Source organism: Carcharhinus amblyrhynchos, chromosome 10 (genome assembly GCF_965287045.1).
Source record: "Carcharhinus amblyrhynchos chromosome 10, sCarAmb.v2.hapA, whole genome shotgun sequence".
Classification (NCBI taxonomy): domain Eukaryota; kingdom Metazoa; phylum Chordata; class Chondrichthyes; order Carcharhiniformes; family Carcharhinidae; genus Carcharhinus; species Carcharhinus amblyrhynchos.
Genome location: NC_137333.1, coordinates 69,746,014 through 69,759,110, shown reverse-complemented (window position 1 = coordinate 69,759,110; position 13,097 = coordinate 69,746,014). Strand labels below are relative to the sequence as shown.

General features: G+C 43.9%; 2 protein-coding genes across 9 annotated transcripts in view; one reads left to right on the top strand and one right to left on the bottom strand.

Moving 5' to 3' along the window:
- parp4 (poly (ADP-ribose) polymerase family, member 4) overlaps positions 1-11,405 on the bottom strand; it is a 107,949-nt gene extending 96,544 nt beyond the window's left edge. For 2 of the 3 annotated variants that reach the window (XM_080197295.1, XM_080197297.1), the window contains exons 1-2: positions 11,179-11,405; positions 1,441-1,546 (exon numbers count right to left, since the gene is read on the bottom strand). The gene's annotated coding sequence lies outside the window, so the exon portion shown is untranslated. The remainder of the gene's footprint in view (positions 1-1,440; positions 1,547-11,178) is intronic. The other variant, XM_080197296.1, reaches the window with a different exon arrangement.
- A 172-nt stretch (positions 11,406-11,577) lies between these two features.
- Positions 11,578-13,097, top strand: part of cpap (centrosome assembly and centriole elongation protein) — an 80,283-nt gene continuing 78,763 nt past the window's right edge. For 3 of the 6 annotated variants that reach the window (XM_080197292.1, XM_080197293.1, XM_080197294.1), the window contains exon 1: positions 11,578-11,969. The gene's annotated coding sequence lies outside the window, so the exon portion shown is untranslated. Of the gene's footprint in view, positions 11,970-12,008; positions 12,092-13,097 lie in introns of those variants that run through there. The other 3 variants (XM_080197289.1, XM_080197291.1, XM_080197290.1) reach the window with 3 other exon arrangements.

Genomic DNA, 13,097 nt, shown 5'->3' with positions numbered 1-13,097 from the left:
CCCTCTTACTATTATGGTCTCCTTACTTGAATCTATCCCTTGATTAGCTGCATCTACCCAAGCTTGATCCTTCATCCTTGTTTAGTTTAAAGGCCTCTCTGCTTCCCTACTTATGCGAGTCACAAGAATACTTGTCCCAGCATCGTTCAGGTGTTCAAAATTCCAACAGTGCAGCCCCCACTTTTACTAGTGTCAGTTCCTGACAAATCAGAACACATGTCCCCCACACCAGTCTTTGAATCACATATTAATTTCCCTAATCTTAAACGTTTTAAAGTCGATTTATTTGTCTCAAGTAAAGCTTACATTGACACTTACATTACATTGTTAATGTAAGCCTTACTTGTGACTAATAAATAAACTTTAATGAGGTTACTGTGAAATTCCTCTATAGTCGCCACTCCGGTGTCTGTTCAGGTCAATGCACCTAACCAGCATGGCTTTCAGACTAATCTTATTTGCCCTATGCCAATTTTCATAAGGCGCAGGTGATAATCCAGAGATTATCTTTAAGGTTCTGCTTCTCAATTTGGTAGCTGACCTCTCATATCAACTATGAATCTCCTTCCTTGTCCTGCATATGTCATTGGCACCTACATAGACCATGATGACTGGAGCCTTCCCCTCTCACTGCAAGTTCCTCGCTAGACTTGAGCAGATGTGCCAAACTGGGGTCTTGCTCTTTGCTGCAGAGAACAGTGTTAATCCCCCTCACCATGTCGTTCCCTGCCAGCACTACATTCCTGTTTGCTCTCCCACCTGAATAGCTTCCTGTGCAATGGTACCATGGAAAACCTGCTCATCCACCTTGCAGACTTTGCTTTCAACCACAAAGGTTATGAACACCTTAAATCTGTTTGACAATTGTAAGAGAGAGAGACTCCTCCACTACTGTCTGCTTAGTCCCTTTACTTACCTCACGCAGTCACGTCCTCCTGCTCCTCACGCTTGACCAAAACAGACAAGCCTTTTCTAAGAGTCATGACGGTCTTCTGGAACAAAAATTTCTCCCCTTCCCTTATATTGTGCAGTGTCTGTAGGTTGGGTTCCAGACCAATAGTCCTGACCCAGAATGAGTCTAGTTGCTTATACTTTCTGCAGATGTGTTTGTCATAGATCATCTTGGTGCCCAAAAGCTCCCACATTCCACTGCTGCAACACAACACCTGTCTGGCCATTGTTACTTATGTTATTTAGTTGGCTTCATTTATCACTTACCGAATTAACCTTTAATTCCTATGTATACCACACCTCTCCACTGGGCATCAAACTCCCATGCGAACTGAATTTGCAATCCTTTCAGTGTCTGTCTTACTCAGTTGATGAAAGATAACTGCCACTTCAGGCAGTTCTTTAACAAGCTAGCCTAAATTATTTGAAGATTAGTACTATATCTGATTTTGATTCTTAAATTGATAGTTAATACTGAAAAGCTCTTACCAAAGCTTAACATATACATCCAATTTGCTACTTAAATCGGTCTCTGTATCACTTCGGCATAGTCGCCTGTCTCCTAGCACACTCTTTACAAATTTACCATGAAGGGCTATAAGAAACATAGATAGGAGCATAACATTAAAAAGAGATGTTGTTAAGTAAGAGATTAAAAACTATTTGCATCATTTTTGTCTATGTCAGCGAATATGAGTTCATCCATTTGTAAAGAGTAGAACTGGGTAATTTCTAAATAGTAGAACGTGAGAAACATTGGCAGCCCAGATACATAGATCATTAAATATCAAGTACGGGTAGAGAAAACAATCAAAAAAAAGTTAATGAAATGCTAACTTCTACTGTTAGAAGACTAAAAGGGGATAAACGTCATGCTTCATATAAAGGAAATCCTAGTTAGAGCACACCTGGAATACTTACAGGCTCCTAACATTAGGAAGGATGCATTGGGCTTGGAGGGAGCACAGTGATGTTAATCTGGACTCCAATAGTCACATTTGGAGAGATTAGATAAAGTAAGAATTTCAAAACAGTGATTTGATGTTTTCTAGATATTAGGATGAATGGATAAGAGTAGCTAAGAGAAGCTGTTTCCGCTTGGGGAGTCTAGGACTGGGCAACACTAATAAGCCTTTTTATTCAAAGGTCTTAAGGAACAGGTGGAAAGGAAAAAAAGGAGACATTTTATCAAATCTTTTAGTCTTGCATTCATCAGGACAATTCACAGGAATACCAATGCAAGGGAAACAACAAATTTATACTAAATGAGATGAGAGTGCACAAGGCGTTGCCTTGGAGAATGCACCAATTTATGGTGACTGACGATTATCTGCCAAGCATTGTTTGAAATTTAAATCAGGCAGCTTGACTTGCCTTGAAGAATAAGAACATAAGAACATAAGAAATAGGAGCAGAAGTAGGCCATCTGGCCCTTCGAGCCTGCCCCGCCATTCAATAAGATCATGGCTGATCTGTCGTGGCTCAGTTCCACTTTCCCGCCCTCTCCCCATAACCCTTAATCCCTTCTCTTATCAAAAACCCATCAACCCGCTTCTTAAAAATATTTAGCGAGGCAGCCTCCACCACTTCAACGGGCAGAGAATTCCAGAGATTCACCACCCTTTGAGTGAAGAAGTTCCTCCTCAACTCCGTTCTGAACCGCCCCCCCTTTATCTTGAGGCTGTGCCCCCTAGTCCTACTGTCTTTTTTGAGCGGGAAGAGTCTTTCCACCTCTATCCTATCCATCCCATTCATCATCTTATACGTCTCAATGAGATCTCCCCTCATTCTTCTAAACTCTAACGAGTACAAGCCTAGTTTATTCAGCCTCTCCTCATAGCTCAACCCCCTCAACTCCGGTATCAGCCTAGTAAACCTCCTCTGCACTCCCTCCAAGGCCAAAATATCCTTGCGCAGGTGCGGCGCCCAAAACTGCACACAGTACTCCAGCTGCGGCCTCACCAATGCCCTATACAGCTGCAGCAAGACCTCCCTACTTTTATATTCAATCCCCCTCGCTATGAAGGCCAGCATCCCATTCGCCTTCCTGACCACCTGCTGCACCTGCAGGCTGGGTTTTTGCGACTCATGCACAAGGACCCCGAGGTCCCTCTGCACCGTCGCCTGCTGCAGTTTTTCGCCACGTAAGTAATAGTCCTTCCTACCATTCTTCCTACCAAAGTGGACCACCTCACACTTGCCGACATTAAATTCCATTTGCCATTTCCTGGCCCATTCGCCCAGCCTATCTAGATCCTTCTGCAGACTCTCCACACCCTCCGCACAATTTGCCTTTCCCCCAATCTTGGTGTCATCAGCAAATTTCGACACCCTACACTCGGTTCCCTCCTCCAGATCATCTATATAAATGGTAAATAGCTGAGGCCGTTGTCACTTAGTTTATTGAACAGAAAAGGTGCAATGTGTGTACACGTTCTTCCATTATGCAAAATATAGCGCCCTACATATTAATATGCAAGCCAATCTTAAATTGGACGCCAGTGTAAATCTTAGTACATTGAGGATTATTTAGCCAATATTATCCACTCACAGAACTGCATCCACTCACAGAATGCTATGTTTTGAATTTTGCAAGCATGGGCTGGTTGGATACAATCTGTACCTTGCCCATTACAAACAATAGAAGGGACAAGCGGTTTGATATGATGCACCAGTCTCTGGGATGCATGGCTACATACCAGGCATCACACTCAGAGGGTAGTAAGGTCGTGGAATGCCCTGCCTGCAGCAGTTGTGAACTCGCCAACTTTAAGGGCGTTCAAATGGTCTGTGGATAGGCATATGGATAGCATTGGAATAGTTTAGGTTAGAGGATCATTAGATTGGTTCCACTGGTCGGCACAACATCGAGGGCCGAAGGGCCTGTACTGCGCTGTAATGTTCTATGTTCTACACTGGCAATGAAATTTATATACCATATTCATTTGTGCAATAAGCGGAAAGTCTTTTTGCCTTGAGGGCAGCACATTGTTAGTGATGAATGCCACTTGTGTTGCTACTGGATAGAAGGAGCATGAAACAATTAGCTTCATTTGTTGCTCAATTTTCAGCGATACCTTGCCTTCCTAGTGTAATCTGAGGTAGACTGGGCATGAAAAACATAGCTGCTAGACTGGGCTTACAACAGGTACTGAGAAAGGACTTTGCCCATACCAAACTATCTGTTGCATATTCATCCAATCATAACAATAGCACAAAGCCCCACCTTCACAAGCACAGACAGATATCCTCCTCTATATTTTATGCACAGCCACTGCACTAAATGGGAAAGATTCAGAACATAACAGATCAAAACTGGATATCTATGTTCTGGGCCATTAGTAGCAGAATTGTATTACACTATAACCTACAACTTCATGGACTAACATATCCCTCACCTACTATTATAATCAAACCAGGGATCAGTGAGCAGGATAGACGAACGAGCACATTAAGAGCAAATAAAAGCAAAAGACTGGATGCTGGAATCTGAAATAAAAACAGAGAATGCTGGTAAATCTCAGCAGGTCTGACAGCATCTGTGGGGAAAGAATAGAGGTAACATCTCAAATCTGGATGACTCAGAAGATTCTGTGACAAAGGATCATCCTGACTTGACACATTAGGCCTAAGCAATTGTGGAGAGAGAAGTCAGACTTGCTGGAATTTTTTAGATTTTTCTGTTTTTATATCAAGAGCAACACTAGGCAGAACTAAAAATGACTTGGCAACCTGGTGAAACTACAACACAGGACGACTTGCATGCTTAACAGCAGAAGCAGTTTGTTATCCTGAGTGCTAAGTGATATCATAACCACCAGGTCAGATCAAAACTCTACAATCCTGCACATCCAGTTGTGGGAGAGGAGACTGAACTCAGCACAGTGTCTTTATGGGGTCCAGGAAAATCAGCGTAACAGCTACAGCACCCTCACTGTAGACTGGCCGTCTCCACATGTACATGAAATAGATAAAGTTTATTTATTAGTCACAAATAAGGCTTACCTAACACTGCAACGGTGTTTACTGTGAAATTCCCTTAGTCGCTGTAGTCTGCTGCCTGTTTGGGTCAACGCACCTAACTAGCATGCCTTTTAGAATGTGGGAGGAAACTGGAGCACCCAGAGGAAACCCATGCAGATGTGGGGAGAACACACAAACTCCACACATACAGTGACCCAAACTAGAAACTGAACCCTGTTGATGTGAAGCAGCAGTGCTAACCACTGTGTTAAACAGCGCCGGCAAAGGTGGATGTTTCACTATATCTATCAACAGGACACAGCTGAATATCTTGCTAACAATACCAAAATTGTAAGAAAGACATGATTAAGTGACCATTGTCCGAATGGACATTCCATCCATCTGCCACTACAGATTATGACATTACCGACAGGATGCGATTAAATGGCTATTGTCTCAGGCCTACCTCTTCATATAAATAAATAATTTACTGGTGTGTGTGACTCGAAACAATCATCTTTACTAAAAGTTGTAAGGTAGCACAGCTGTTTCATAACTCCAGGGCCCTGGGTTCAATTCCCGATTTGGGTCACTGTCTGTATGGAGTTTGCACATCCTCCTCATGCCTGCATGGGTTTCCTCTGGGTACTCCAGTTTCCTCCCACAGGCCAAAGATGTGCAGGTTAGGTTTATTGGCCATGCTAAGAAATTGCCCCTTAGTGTCCAGGGATGTGTAGGTGAGAGGGATTAGTAGGTATAATATGTAAGGATAGGGGGATACAGCCTGGGTGGGATTGTGTTTGGTGCAGACTCGATGGGCCGAAGGGCCTCTTTCTGCACTGTAGGGCTCTATGATTCTATGAAATGCCCTATAAAAAAGGCTGACTGTAAACAATTGAGCTGAGTAGACTGAAGAAGCCTTAGGAATTTTCCAGTTCTCTTCTCATTATCGATAACAAGGCAATAAAGGATCCATCACTTGCAAACGGTGTCTGAATATCTTTTGAGCGCCGACACAGTCATGAATAGTGGTAGATTCCATGAATATCCCCATGTAAATAGTTCTACAGCAATCTTCAACACTACTGGTGAGATGTTGTCAAGGCCCATATCCTTTGCTGCATCCAGGTTGTTCCTTGATAACGATTCAAATTAACTGAAAACTAGTATCTGTGATGGTGGGTTTCTCAAGAGAAAGACTTGTGCTCCAGAACTAGTTGGATGAGGATGTTTATGCCTCATCCTCAAGGGTGGCGTGGTGATACAATGGTTAGCACTGCTGCATCAAAGCACCAGGGACCTGGGTTCGATTCCCAGCTTGGGTCACTGTCTGTGCAGATTCTGCACATTCTCCCCGGTATGTGCGTGGATTTCCTCCGGGTGCTCCAGTATTGCAGAAGGTCAGGGGACATGGAGCTGGGGGTAGGGTGTTAGCGTGGATAGAGGATTGGTTGTCAAATAGGAGGCAGAGAGTGGGGGTCAATGGGTGCTATTCGGATTGGCGGCTGGTGACTAGTGGAGTGCCCCAGGGGTCGGTGCTGGGGCCTCAGCTACTTACCATTTATATAGATGATCTGGAGGAGGGAACCGAGTGTAGGGTGTCGAAATTTGCTGATGACACCAAGATTGGTGGAACGGCAAATTGTGCAGAGGGTGTGGAGAGTCTACAGAAGGATCTAGATAGGCTGGGCGAATGGGCCAGGAAATGGCAAATGGAATTTAATGTTGGCAAGTGCGAGGTGGTCCACTTTGGTAGGAATAATGGTAGGAAGGACTATTACTTACGTGGAGAAAAACTGCAGCAGGCGACGGTGCAGAGGGACCTCGGGGTCCTTGTGCATGAGTCGCAAAAACCCAGCTTGCAGGTGCAGCAGGTGGTCAGGAAGGCGAATGGGATGCTGGCCTTCATAGCAAGGGGGATTGAATGTAAAAGTAGGGAGGTCTTGCTGCGGCTGTATAGGGCATTGGTGAGGCCACAGCTGGAGTACTGTGTGCAGTTTTGGGCGCCGCACTTACGCAAGGATATTTTGGCCTTGGAGGGAGTGCAGAGGAGGTTTACTAGGCTGATGCCGGAGTTGAGGGGGTTGAGCTATGAGGAGAGGCTGAATAAACTAGGCTTGTACTCGTTAGAGTTTAGAAGAATGAGGGGAGATCTCATTGAGACGTATAAGATGATGAATGGGATGGATAGGATAGAGGTGGAGAGACTCTTCCTGCTCAGAAGGGATAGAAGGACTAGGGGGCACAGCCTCAAGATAAAGGGGGGGAGGTTTAGAACGGAGTTGAGGAGGAACTTCTTCACTGAAAGGGTGGTGAATCTCTGGAATTCTCTGCCCGTTGAAGTGGTGGAGGCTACCTCGCTAAATATTTTTAAGACGCGGGTTGATGGGTTTTTGATAAGAGAGGGGATTAAGGGTTATGGGGAGAGGGTGGGAATGTGGAACTGAGCCACGACAGATCAGCCATGATCTTATTGAATGGCGGGGCAGGCTCAAAAGGGCTAGATGGCCTACTCCTGCTCCTATTTCTTATGTTCTTATGTTTCCTCCCACAGTCTGAAAGATACGCTGGTTAGATGCATTGGCCATGCTAAAATTCTCCCTTAGTGTACACAAACAGATGCTGGAGTGTGGCGAGGGGATTTTTGCAGTATCTTCATTGCAGTGATTATGTAAGCCTATTTGTGACTTTAATAAATAAATATTTCCCAATGATGGCATTGCCAAGTACATGAATGCAAAAGACAAGGTTGGTTAGCAATCAACAAGATAAAAGTGCTGAGTCCACCTCGAGATTCCCAACTAGATTCCTGGACAGTAAACAGCATTTTATTGGTGTTGATGGTGTGGTATTGTCACTAGATTAGCAATCCAGAAGTCAGAGGAAATGCTCTGGGAAATGCAGGTGGTCAGGAAGGCGAATGGGATGCTGGCCTTCATAGCGAGGGGGATTGAATATAAAAGTAGGGAGGTCTTGCTGCAGCTGTATAGGGCATTGGTGAGGCCGCAGCTGGAGTACTGTGTGCAGTTTTGGGCGCCGCACCTGCGCAAGGATATTTTGGCCTTGGAGGGAGTGCAGAGGAGGTTTACTAGGCTGATACCGGAGTTGAGGGGGTTGAGCTATGAGGAGAGGCTGAATAAACTAGGCTTGTACTCGTTAGAGTTTAGAAGAATGAGGGGAGATCTCATTGAGACGTATAAGATGATGAATGGGATGGATAGGATAGAGGTGGAAAGACTCTTCCCGCTCAAAAAAGACAGTAGGACTAGGGGGCACAGCCTCAAGATAAAGGGGGGGCAGTTCAGAACGGAGTTGAGGAGGAACTTCTTCACTCAAAGGGTGGTGAATCTCTGGAATTCTCTGCCCGTTGAAGTGGTGGAGGCTGCCTCGCTAAATATTTTTAAGAAGCGGGTTGATGGGTTTTTGATAAGAGAGGGGATTAAGGGTTATGGGGAGAGGGCGGGAAAGTGGAACTGAGCCACGACAGATCAGCCATGATCTTATTGAATGGCGGGGCAGGCTCGAAGGGCCAGATGGCCTACTCCTGCTCCTATTTCTTATGTTCTTATGTTCTTATGTTCTTATGACCCAGGTTTGAATCCCCTTCGGCTGATGGTGACATTTGAATTCAATGGAAACCCTGGAATTAAATGTCTATAAAACCCAACTGGTTCACTAATGTCATTTAGGGAAGGAAGCCTGCTGTCCTTCCCAGGTCTTTGTTTTGATTTATTGTCAAAGTATTAGTATACAGTGAAAAGTATGATTTCTTGCACAGTAAACAAACAAAGCACATCATAGAGAAGGAGAGAAGGAAAGGAGAGAGCACAGAATGTATAGTCACAGCTAGAGCGTAGAGAAAGATCAACTTAATGAGGTAGGTCCATTCAAAGTCAGATGGCAGCAGTGTTCTTGAGTTGGTCTGGCATATGCATGACTCCAGATCCACAGCAATGTGGTTGACGTTGAAATGCCTAGCACAGGAGTTTCCAAACTGGGTTCCCTGAGAGCCTCCCTGGGGTTCTGCAGGCCAGGCTGACCTATATAATGAGTTTTTCAGAATCCAGCCTCTGATTGGTTGATTTGGGAACAGTACAAGTCTCAGATTGCATGGATCAGGAGGGAAATAGGGAAGGGCAGTTAAGCTGCGATGGGGGTTGATGGTGGGAAAGGAATGGAGAAGGGTGGTCCAAATGACCATAAGAAATAGAAACAGGAGTAGCCATTTGATCCCTTGTTCCACCATTCAATACAATCATGGCTGATCTGACATTCCTCATGCCCTTTCTCCATAACCCCTGATTTCTTTACTGATCAAAATTCCATTTCAGTTTTAAATATACACAAACACTATGCCCCCACAGCTCTCTGTGGTAAGGAGTTCTGAAGACTCCAAACACTCGAAAAAAAGAGATTCCTCCTCACAGCCTTAAATTGGCATATTCTGAGACTATGCCCTCTGGTCCTACACCCTCCCATGAGGAGAAACATCCTCTCAGCATTTACCATGTCAAGCTCGTTAAGAATCCTAGATATTTCAATGAGATCACCTCTCATTCTTCTAAATTCCTATGTGGAGTCCCAATCTGTTTAATCTATCCTCATAAGACAATCCCTCCAGACCGGGAATCATGCTAGTGAACCTTCTCTGAATTGCCTCCAATTAAATATCTTTCCTTAAATAAGTTCAAAACTGCTCACATTTCGCCAAGTGTGGTCTCACCTATATCTTGTACAGTTTTAGCAAGATGTCCCTACTCTTTTACTCCAACTCTACTCCCCCCTTGAAATAAGGGCCAACATTCCATTAGCCTTCTTGGTTACCTGCTGCACCTGTGTTCTAGCTTTCTATATTCCATGCACAAGTACCCCCAAGTCCCTTTTTGTTGCAGCTTTCTGCAGTTTTTCTCTATTTAAATAATTCTGTTTGTGGCATGATGGCGCAGCACAGTGGATAGCACTGCTACTTCACAAAGCCAGGGACTCTTCACAAAGCCAAGGATTCCAGCCTTGGGTAACTGTCCGTGTGGAATTTGTACGTTCTCCCTGTATCTGCATGGATTTACTCTGGGTGCTCTGGATTGGCAATGCTAAATTGGCCTTTAGTGTCTCAAAATGTGTAGGTTAGGGGGATTAGCAGGGTAAATATGTGGAGTTACAGGAATAGGGCCTGGGTGGGATGCTCTGTCAGAGTTGGTGCAAATTTGGTGGACCAAATTGCTTCTTTCTGCACTGTAGGGATTCTATGATTTTGGTCTCCCCTCCAAAGTGAGCAACGTCACATTTTCCCTCAAAATGCTCTATTTGCCCACTTAAACTATCAATATCTCTTTGTAAACTGTTTGCATTCCTCTCGCAACTTACTTTTTCAACTATTTTTGTATCATCTGCAAATTTGGCTACAGTACATTCGCTTCTTTCCTTCAAGTCAATAATGGATATTATAAACAGTTACAGTACCAGCACTGTTCTCTGTGAAACTCCACCTGAAAAAAATCCCCTGATTGTCAATGCTTCTTGCCCATTAACCAATTCCCTATCCGTGCCAAATATATTGTAAATAAGGTCAGGTCTATAGTGGCAAGGAAACAGAGTGGCAGTTGTGCCCAAGGCCTGGAGCAATGCAGTAGGGCTATGGAGAGTTGCGAGTCCAATATGAGAATCCAGCATTCCTATTTGAACCAAAGTAGCAGCAAAACTCCCCCAGTTACAAGTGACAAAGACGTTTATATTAAATGTATATGTGTAAGAAATAGTAAAGGCTATCAGTTACGTTTTTGTATGTCTTAGTGCAATGGGTACAAACAAACATAACAATATTTCTCAGGAGTTCCTTCAGTATACATGGAAAGTCAAAAGGGTTCCGTGGCTGGAGAAGTTTCCGAAACCTTGGTATAGCAAGTTCAAGGGCAATAAGTACTAGTCTTACCAGCAACATCCACGCCTCATTCAAACCTTATATTTCCGTGTATACAGCTACACGGAATCGAGTCGTCTTGTATGTACAGTTCACGCTTTTTAACTACAATCAGCAGGTGGGAGAATTCGACACAAATTTTCATTCGACGATTTTTTGTTTGTACAACGAGTTGCCACAAAATTAACGTTAACGCTTAATGTCACAATCATTAATTTTCTCCACGTTGTTATTATAACTCCGGCAAATTTAAGGTCCCACTTCTACTGAATTTTTTTTTGTTCGTCGCACACCGAGGCTAGAAAATAAAAGATGCATCAAATAGCAGAATCTTTAAAAATACATACCTCGATTCCCTCTTTTCGTAATTATGGCGACTCTTCGCTAGTTCCGGAATATAAATATCTATATATATATTTCCGGCATCCGGAGGAGCCAAATACTAAAGAGCAGCAGAAAATGATGATGCCTGGAAGGGACAGATTAGTTGTTAGCACCACGTAACTTGCGCCGAGTGGTGTTGCACTGCTCCAAGCACAGTCCAACTCACCACCCAATCTGTGGCAGCAGGGTGAAAGAACACACCTAATACCGCGACCTTCGGTGTAAGCAAATAAGTGGACAACCTGACGGAATTGTAGTTCCTGTGAGCGACTCCGGGCTAAGGACTACAATTCCCAGAGTGCTTAGGGACTAGGCGCATGCCCAGTGAAGACGGCGGTTTAACATTTCAAAATGGCGGTAGATTTGAGAATAATTCTGGAATAGTTGGCACTGTCGGTTAAACCGCCGTTCTCGCGCACGCTAGACAGGCGCTGTTAACTGTTCGCTTCTGGATGCACCGCCGATAGTTAGCGATTGTAAGTTACCCTTGGAATTTTAAACTAATACATTGCGAACTACGGCTTATTCCGGCGACGATCATGGTGTGTGAGACATTCCTGGAGCGACTCTTGATATTCCCTTAGCTGTTTTCGTGTTTGCATCTTCAGTTTGTATTAACGTTGAAGCTGCGAACATCATTATAAATTCAAGACCGGTGGGAGGCTTTGACAGTGCTTGCTGACGAAATCATCAAGTGGCGATTTAACAAAAGACCAAAGCGTCAGACCTGAAAAATAAGCGATGGACTGATGCGGTAATACAATAAGCTTACGACGCTGTAGGTGCTATATATCAATTTAAGTTGTTTGTTTCAAAAACTTCTAGTAACTATTGATACTATTTTAGAACGTGGTGACGTTTTATTGGCTGGTTCAGGTACGTGTGATTAAAAAGTAATGGAAATGGCTGATAAGTGTAATGTGGTCCATGATATGTATGTAGACGTTCGGTTAAGAGTACCACATAATGGCCTTGTTAGCAAATTTTAAAAGCTGTTTAATTAATTACGTCATGAGGCGTAAGTGATGAAAAATTGATATGAATAGTTTTTCATACCGGAGGGAATTGCATATAAGGCAGTGAGACATTGGAACAGAAGTAGGCCATTCAGCCCAGCAAGTCTGCTGTGCCATTCATCAGTCTATTTCAGCCTTGAATAGACTTAGTCTTAGTTTATTCATTAGTATCACAAGTAGGCTTGCATGAACATTGCAATGAAGTTGGTGTGAAAATCCCCTCGTTACCACACTCTAGTGCCTGTTCAGCTACTTTTGAGGGAGAATTTAGCATAGCCAGTGTACCTAACCAGTGTCTCTTATGGACTGTGGAGGAAACTGGAGCAGACATGGGGAGAGCATGCAAACTCCACACAGACAGTGACGCAAGCCAGGAATCAAACCTAGTGCTGTGAGGCCATGATGTGGAGATGCTGGCGTTGGATTGGGGTAAGCACAGTAAGAAGTCGCTCAATACCAGGTTAAAGTCCAAGCACAAGCCATAAGCTTTCGGAGCGTGCCCCTTCACCAGGCGAGTGGAAGTTTTGTTCACAAACAGGCCATGTAAAGACACAAACTCAATTCACAAAATAATGGTTGGAATGTGAGACTTTACAGGTCATCAAGTCTTAAAGATGATGTGAATGGAGAGAGGGTTAAGCACATGTTGAAGAGATGTGTATTACATAGAACATTACAGCGCAGGACAGGCCCTTCGGCCCACGATGTTGCGCCGACCAGTTAAAAAACAATGACCTTCTAATCTAAACCAAACCCTTTCCATCCATAAACCTATCCACGGATCTCTTAAACGCCCCCAAACTAGGCGCATTTACAACTGCAACAGGCAGGGCATTCCAATCCCTCACCACCCTCTGGGTAAAGAA